Source organism: Leiobunum rupestre, chromosome 3 (genome assembly GCF_980474605.1).
Source record: "Leiobunum rupestre chromosome 3, qqLeiRupe1.1.hap1, whole genome shotgun sequence".
Lineage (NCBI taxonomy): Eukaryota > Metazoa > Arthropoda > Arachnida > Opiliones > Sclerosomatidae > Leiobunum > Leiobunum rupestre.
The window spans coordinates 743,245-752,922 of NC_143386.1; positions in this window are offsets into that span (position 1 = coordinate 743,245).

The window sequence follows — 9,678 nt, forward strand, 5'->3', positions numbered from 1 at the left end:
TGTTTAATTTTGAAAATAATTAAAATTATTAAACTTAATTTTGTTTTAATTTAGCCACCGTTAAACACCCGTTCGTTTACTGTGTATAGTCAGAGAAAATTTTATTTACAATGTTGCTATTTTTATTTTAAAAAAGTTAATTATTTTTTATTTATTTTAAATAAATGGGTTTTGGAATTCTTATTGATTACGTAACTTAAAAATGTTTTTCCAACTTTAGAATATATTATTTTACTATCAAAAATTAACCAGACATCTATTTGGGTAAAATTATAGTCTTTTGAGTTGCAAAAGTTAGTGCTCGGCAGTCGATTAATTTTTATCCATGAATAAAATAAGCTCGGCTATATTTCAATATTTATTTAAATAACCAATAGATTAATAAAAATTGCAAAATGTTTAAATAATTGAATATGAATAAGCCAATTATTTAAATAAATACCACTTTTATTCAAATAAAAGCTTTGTTGCGTAAAAACATAAATAAGTTAAAATGATAATTTTTTCCCATCTTTTTTTAAAATAAATCGGAAAATTTGTGGATAATGAATAAACAATTGCCAACACTAGTAAAAAGTATCAATAAAAACAACATTGTATCTTCAAAAATGTAAGAATTATTTTTATATTGGTAAAGTAATACGTTTTATTGTAGGTGGATAACATTATACTTTTGAATGGCTAAATAAAATGAATTTTTTCATAATACATTAGCGACTATATCTCTGGCGGATATCGCCCGATTAAGTTCATTGTAATGTTTTGAAAATGTTTGTTGATTGTTTATGTAATTAATTTATTATTTTAAAATAATTGTTTTTCGGATTTTTTATTTGATTATATTATTTTAGAATGTATTGGAGTACTATTGAAAACCAATTTCCCTGATAAAATTATACCTTTGTATTGCAAATGTAAAAAAATGTATCTCCAAAAGTAAATACATTTTATTTTATTTATTATAAACAAAATTGGCTATATCTCGGGCGAATATTGACCAATCAGCGCCATTGTAATTTGTTGTGTTTTTAAAATATGTATTGATTGTTTATTATCTCGTTATTGTATTATTTTTTTATCTCCCAAAGTAAAGTTTCATTTCAACAGGGGTAAAACATAAGTTATTGGGCGGATATTGACCAATCAGGCCTATTGCTATTTGTTGTGTTTTAAAATATGTATTTTATTTCGACAGGGTAAGTTAAATTGTATTTTATTTCGACCGGGTAAGTTAAATTGTATTTTATTTTGACCGGGGTTATACATAAGGGGCTATATCTCGGGCGGATATTGACCAGCCCCATTGTAATTTGTTTTAAAATGTGTATACATAGTTTGCTCCAAGGAAACTGGGAGGGCGATCAAAAATTCAAACCATTTCGCGCGTAGCTACTAAATAGGTAGCCATTTTGTTGGTAATCTCGTCAAAGCGACAAAACGTACGAAAATTAGATTTATGCTTTCAAATTTTAAATGGGCCCTAAACAAAGTCAGATAAGATTCTAAGGCCGGGTTATTTAAATAAAATATCAAATTACGACAGAAATAATTACGAAAAGAAGTTGACAAAGCTTATCAAAGTTAGGCCTTTGAGGTCATCCTTTTTACAATTACCTTCGCTTGCGAATAAAATAAACAATTTTCGCTCTCCCTTGGTAATTGAACTACTCGAACAATTTTTAACCAGGCAGATAACCATTTTTAACGTGAAACTAATTTCTTAATCATTTGAAAATAATTAAAATCCGCAAACAGATGATTGAAACTGTTAACCCTCCCGTTTTACTAAGAAATCTACACCGGCAAAATGGCGGCATAGAATCGTTCATTCTAGCTCAAATTAAATATTTATTCTTGGTTCTTATATCTATACTTGGAACTGCGTCATTGATGACGTAGGGATGCAAACTATGTATTGATTGTTTATTTATTTATTTCCAAAAAGTAAATAAAGTTTAATTTTCAACAGGGGTAAGTTGGATATTACGTGATTGGGTGTGGCCAAACGTTGCCAAGGCTATAAAGCGAAGATTTCCCCATCTCGCAAATAACTAATTAGCATTTTAAACGGCGAAAAAATGAAAAAACGAAAAAAGTGACACCAAAAGTAAATAAGTTGACGTAATCGGGGGGGTTACATATTACCGCCGATATCTCGGGCCGACCTTGTCCGATCGTGTCCGAACTTGTTGGGGTGATAGACCGAGGCTTAGGGGTGGTAGACAGTGCTCGAGCGTCGAGGTCAAAGATCATCTTCAAGGTGAAATTTGAGATTGAAAACAAAAATATGTTTTTCGATTTTTCCAAGGACAAACATTTTGTTTTTTGGAAAATATTTTGGGGGTGTTTTGGGGGGGTTATGGCGGCCTACTTGGCGGCCATCTTGGAAAAAATGGTTCATATTTGAGCCATCTCTACTTACTTATTATTAAATCTAGTTAATATTAACAATTTTGCATGCAAGCTTTCAAAGTTTATTGAGCTATTTTCCGAAATTAAATATTCATGATTTTTATCATTTTTACTTTTTTGACTGGTGTTTTCGTATTAAATTAATTTTGAAATTATTTTGAAGATTGAAGAATTGGTTACTCTATAGATAACACATGGTGCAAATTGGATTCTAAGACTTATTTCTTAAGAATAGGTCTAATCTGTGTACAATTTTAGCTAACGAAACTAATTTGATATTCGAGGTAAATATTCCGAACATTGTCGAGCCACAAAGATTGTTTTCCGCCATTGAGCAACAAACAAATGGAGTTTATTGTAAACGTCTGGCTACACGAAGATAACAAAAGATTGAATAGTTGTATTTACCAATATTTAAGTTATGGGGAAGCTATCATATTGGTGTCAAATTGGGTTTTTTAGGCTATTATCGGAACTCTTCAATTTAAAACGAAGACGAACAGTCAGAGTATAGAATAATCACTTTATCACGGGCGTTATTTTTAAATATTTATTTAGCCCAAACTTTCTAGAGTTTATTTTATGCAAGACAACTGCAGTGTCCATAGAGTTCGAGTAGCCCCGGCGTTCTTAAGAGATCAAGACACCCTAGTTCTCGAATGGCCCGCCTAGTCTGCTGACCTAAATCCGATAGAAAATCTATGGAGTTTGATGGTTCGTCAAATGGACAACCGAATTCCGGCCAATCGCGAAGAGTTAGTCAACATGGTTTTAGCTGCTTACGACTCCATTCCACTTTAAACCATACGTAATATAACGAATTAGTTTCAAAATCGATTAAGAGCGTGCATAGCGAATAATGGTGGCCACACTCGCTATTAAAAATAAATATTTACATAAGTTTCCATAAGTCATAATTTGAGAGATAAAAAGGGCTGGTCAGGCACAAATGTTATATTTCAAATAAACACTATTTTAAGATAAGTATAATTTGTTTTTAATTCTTAGGCACAAATTTTGTCTTTCACATTGAAGAGTTCCGATAATAGCCTAAAAAACCAAATTTCACACCAATATGATATCTTCCCCATAACTAAAATATTAATAAATACAACTATTCAATCTTTTGGTCCCTTCGTGTAACCAGAAGTTTACAATAAACTCCATTAATGGGACTCTATAGACATCAATGAATAAATAAATAACTTTACATTATTGGACTGAAGAATAAGTGCGCCAGTCTATACAACCTTGAAAAAAGGTCACGACCAGGCCGGGTGCGCAAGTTCCTGGAATTTTAGCTATTGGAAAGATCCTCACCACTAAATTAACTCTCACCTCAAATATAACAACATGATTATCCTTAAAATTATTAATTTCTTTTTAAAATTAAGTTTTAATTTAAGTCTTACCTCTATAAAACTAATCATACTATTATAAATGAGAAAATCGTGTACTAAATTACGACTTAAATTAAAATTATTGATCATTTTCGTTCAAGTATAAAACTATATGTGACGTAACATTAAGAAACGTTTTTGCAACCCCTCCCCCTTACCGAGATACGTATTTTGTGAACGGTCTCCTAGAAATGACCCTCTTCCTTACCGTATTGTCTTCAATAAATAATAACATAAATTATATCGTGTACCTTTTGAACTGCCAATTGGAAAGTTTCGCCTTCGACGACAAATCTAAATCGCCATCCCGCTGGTACGGATTTATTACTTTTTTAGGCACCAGAGCGAGATATTCATTCAGGGTTTGCTGTTGGAAAAAATCACTCGAAGAAACTGCTACCCTTTGGACAATGAATTTTTTACATACAGACTGTTGCTCCTCATAAACTTTAAATTATAGTTCATCCAGTAAGGAATCGCGGACGAAACAGCTTTCTTAATCTGCAATAGCAGGAACTCAATATTTCAATAACACTCACTTATTTTGTGATGCAAAAACAGGTAATTATGTTAAATTATTTATTGTTGTTGCTTTATAATGGCAGTTTTAAAAATAAAATAATTTTTGGTTTATCTACTTCTAAAATGAACACTACGTGGTTCGGTCGGCTTATTTAGGAAATTTAAAAAGGTAATTTTTACATTTAGATAAAAGCTAAGCGAAAACTCTGTGAATGATAAGTTACGTTTTCAACCACCAGATGGGGAAAGGAGTTCCTCAGCATCACGCTGCATTGAGTGGAGTATAGCTCAAATAAATAGTCTTTAACCAGAAGCGAGTAAAAACCTACACGCTCTTATCATCGGCTTTTAATTAATTCACGTTACGTGTTTAGAAGTGCAGTCCAAACTGCCGTATATACAGAATCTTTCAGGCGATATTCGTCTTAAGTACGATGAATTAATTCCGACGCTTATTTTGAATACTTTTATAATTAAAGATTTAAATTTTGATTGTTATCCACTTTCATATCAAATAATTAGGGTTTTTTATTTGGTTAAATACCTATCTTTTCAACTTACGCCCCGAAGGATTTAAAAATTGTAAAAATATATGGTTTTGAATTTGTTCATAAAGTTTAAGGTTTATTAGAAACTTAAAAAAAGTTAGCCAAAAATTGCATAAAACGTGACATTCGCAGAGTTTCCCCCTTAAGAAATTTATTTTAGATAAAAATTCTAGAACGCGCCAAACTCTAAAAATCATAAGATTACAAAATTTTAAATGAGCCTGCTTTTTAAATCTTCACATAATCGCAAAATAAACAGCAGTGTTCGGCGATAGGTACAACTATCTAAGAGCTGACGTATGGTGATTCGATTTTAGGTTTTTCCTTTTCAGTATAAGATATTTTATTTACTAAGATAAGTAAATAATCATTAGCTATATTGGTGTGCTCGACAACGGCGGAAAACCATCTATCTTTGTGGTTCGATAATGGCGGAAATTGAAGAAACTATTAGAAAATAAAGTAAAATTTTCCGGTCCAGAAATTCAGCACTTCAGCAAATTAGTCAATTTTGTCCAGACGGTTTATAAGATAGTAGCTTCTATGTAGGAGGAATCTTTAAAAATTCAGCGGTCCAGACGTCCAGAAATTCAGCAAATTAGACAAGCACCTCTATAGACCTCAATGAATAAATAAATCACTTTACATTATTGGACTGAAGAATAAGTGCGCCAGTCTATGCAACCTTGAAAAAAGGTCACGACCAGGCCGGGTGCGCAAGTTCCTGAAATTTTAAATCGGAACGCGCATTTTTATACGCGACATATTTTGAACATTTTCTTGTTAGTAGAATTTTTTCACGTTCGCGAACCGAAAATCGTTAGTATGATGACTTGTTTAAACGTGAAGTAATATATTCTTCCCTCAAAGGAGGATGTGATTGTCATAATGGTGCCTAGTAGCTTCCTGCTATTAATAAATTATCGTATTTCCTAAGATAAAAACGTATGCGTGAAATCTTATAAGCTTTGAGTAAGTTAATTAAGCGCTTTTAATAAAAAATCAAGGGAAATTCCCCTTTTATGGACTATCCCTTAACGAGGTGGATTTTCGAAGCTCCGTAACTTTGGAATGTTTTGGTTTCCAAAGAAACTGTTTGCACTTTACCCCATTGAAGTGTTTTTGCCTATTTTTGGCCTATTTTCAGCACGTGCACTTTCGAACTTTTTGCATTGCGATGCAAAAAGTTATGAGTTGCCCAGGAATAAAACCGTATTTTACCCACGTCACTTCCTTGAAGAATAAATTTGGAAAAACCGAAACAAATCCCACGGGCAAAAACGTTTTTAAAAGACTGTACATAAACCAAATTAAAACAAAAGTTGTTAAATTCAAATAACATTGAAAAATGTATTGATAATATTTTATTTATAACTAGATCTGCCATCATAATGATGAAAGTCCTCCAAAATAAAGCCCCTAGCTCTATTGTAAATTACAAAACTGAAACTCGTATTTTAAAATACCAGTCTAACGTAAAATTAATCAGAAACAATCCAAAAATGTTAATGTCCGTTTAAAATGCGGGTGGTCTAAAAATATTTCTATAAAACAAAACGCACTTTGAAACCAAACTAAAAGAACAAAAACATACAGGGGATAAATAAAATGTTATAGCTTATCATATCTGGAGTAGTAGGGAAAATAATCTTGATATCGAATGGAACGGGGTTAAAATTAAAATATCTTTTAAAAATTAAACCGACATCCACTTATTTTCTTAAAATTCTTCCGAATATAAAATTAGTTTGAAAATTGCCGTTCCAAACGTGGAATAGATTAGCACACAATATAGCAACTAGGCAATTTTTTAATTAATATTCAGTTTTAGAAAGTCCTGTATACGTCGTTTACATAGACGAAACACTACTAGATTATCTCTTTGTTGCCACAGTGACTACCGGAATACTATCAATTACATTTATAGAGATCACTACTAGCGTTTCTCCCCTCAAATTTTAAAATAACTATTTTCTGAAACGAAGCGATTGTCTATAGAATCGTTTTAAAGTTACGATCAAATACTTTTTCGTTATTTCGCCGAGGTAAGCGTTAATTTCACGATGAAAAGGTTTAAATTTTTTTGTAAGGCGCAAAAATTAGCTGGTGATGGAAATCATTCCCTTTCAGTACTTGGAACTTGCATACTGCGCCAAGTTTGTTGGCGGATAATGTGCGAATTACAAAATCTCGTCGATAATTTTTCATGTATAAACGGGGCTAACATGACCTTTAAAAGGAGTACAAACTAGCAGAAATCAACAGTTTAAGCGTTGGTGATGAAGTAGCGTTGGATTCTTTTACTGTCATGAAAGCGTATGTCGGTGCGATTTTAGTTATTCTAAAAGAACGGTCTTCTCAAAAATATCGTCTTCTAAAGGAACATTCAGTGACTGAGTCCGACTATCGGTCTCTGCTCTTTCTGATCCGTCCAATTATGTTGGTTTGATTAGAATAAATGGATCGAAAACAAACACCCGCCAGCCACACAGCGTAAGATGAAGTTTAGTTCAGGATCATTTTAAATAAATTTTAAATAAAGTTTGTTTAAAAACCTCTTATCAGTGTAATCATAAATTATAATTAAAGTTATATTGTAGAATTCAGTGGCGTAGTAACATTTAAGTAGTTGGAGGGTTAAAATAAGATTTAATAAGTTTGTTGCTTGGAAATTATTAGATGCATTACGAAGAAAGTAAATTTGATGTAAAATTTTATCGAAACCAAAGTTAATTTAAAAGTCCTAGCGTAGATTACCAAATTACCGAAAGTGTGAGTATGAGGTTCATTTTTTCATCAGTAAGCATTTATTACCTATAATTATTCAACTTTTTGAACCAACTAAAATATGTGTTTGGAGAACTACCCCCTGCAATATCCTACGCCACTGAGCCATATTTTTAATTTTTACCAGCCTCATTAGCGTATTTACCGGGGGAGTGCGAAAGGGGGACTGCCCCTGGCACGAACGTATAGGTGGGGACTCGATTGTTTCTTAGCCTTTTTAATTGTAGGTTGCAGATTATAATAATAAGCTAGACTAATAACCAAGGCACCACCTTAGGCCCAAGTTATCTATTAATGCCTTAAACAGGTGGCCGGGTTACAATGCGTAAGAGGCAGGTGGCAAGCCCGTCATACCACGCGAGCTAACACACTTACCATTTTTGAAAATATGGCTTTGTTTTCGAAAGAATTTAAATATTATGCATTATATTTTGCGATTTATAACTACATGACACGTTTTAGACTTATATATCTGTTAGAAAATCGATTTCTGGATCAAAGAATAACAAAACTAAGGTTTATTGAGAAGTGAATAAAATTAAAAATGCATTTTTTGCCTAATAGTTTTAACCTACGACTATTGTTGGTCCGAAATATGATCAATCGAAACAGACCTTTCCAAAGGGGTATTTAACTTTAATGTATTACCGATAGGACCAAAAATAAAATACAAAAATGTGTTTAGAAACGTTTTTCCACGACTGTAAATAGGTCACCATCGTAACATTTATCTGTAACTAACACCCCTTCTTGACGGTGTCCGCTACTTTCAAGTTCAACTAGCGTCATAAGGTGTCAGAGTGCAGCCATTGACAACAGCTTAGTGAGGGGATCTGCAATCATGTCCTGAGTAGGGCAATATTGAATTTCCATAACATCTTTAACTTGTTTTGGGCTAAAGAATGTTTGCGAGCGTGATTTTCCTTAAATGCGTCTGGGTTTTATGTACGTGCCGACGATACGTATCCATTTCCCGAAACATTCTACCACATCCATCCAAGCCACAAAATATTTTGTCTTTTTCACTTTCATGCACATTTTTAATATGAATTATTAACCGATTGAATGTTATTGCTTAAAAGGATCACCTTTGGCAGCGTATTTCCATTTTTATAATGATATACTTAGTGCTGAATAATAAAGTTGTAATTTAGTTATATGCATTACATTTTTTATTAATTTTGTACGTTATATTTTCGGAAACTCTTTTGGGGTCAAATTGTTTTTATCAACTGGACTATTCTAGCCCGAAAATAATATATATCGAGATTATCGATTAATCTATTCTTGAAAATATCTTCTTATAGATGAAAAAATAAAGAAAGCGTTGACTGGTCAGTTATAAAGGGCACGAATATACAACCTGTTACGGACTTTTACAACGAAAAAAAAAACGGTTTGCGCCACATTTCTCAATTTTGGCCTACCTCTTATCTTCGAATAGCGCACACGTTTTGCTTTCTTTATTGCGAAGAATTGGAACTCGAGAATACATGTCCGCTTTCGCGTGCGTTTAGTTGTGTACCAAATAGTTTCTGTTCAAGTTGCGTTTTATCGAAATAATTTGTACAAATTTATAAAAGAAAACTATAAATGGAAAGCATTAAGTTTGGAGTAAAATTTAGGGATGATGCGCTAAGGATAACCTTAGAAACCGAGCTACAATCAAAACTTAGAAAACTAAAAAATAAATCATGAAAACGAACTACTAAAACATTTGGTGGAACTAGGTGATCACTGTATATATCAGGTAGGACATTTAATACTATTAATATTAAAGTGTTCAGTTCAAAGAAATTATGTAATCTGTAAGACAAGCATTTGAATATATTGGTAAATATTGAAAATTAAGAATTAATTAACAATGGATACATAATTAACATTAAACAGAGGCTAAAAATTATTATTTGGAAAATTTAAAATATATTTAAAAGAAACGGGTTTTAGATAACGATAGTAATATACCACCGAGAAAAAAAGTAATCTGAGCCTGATTTGAATAGAATAGT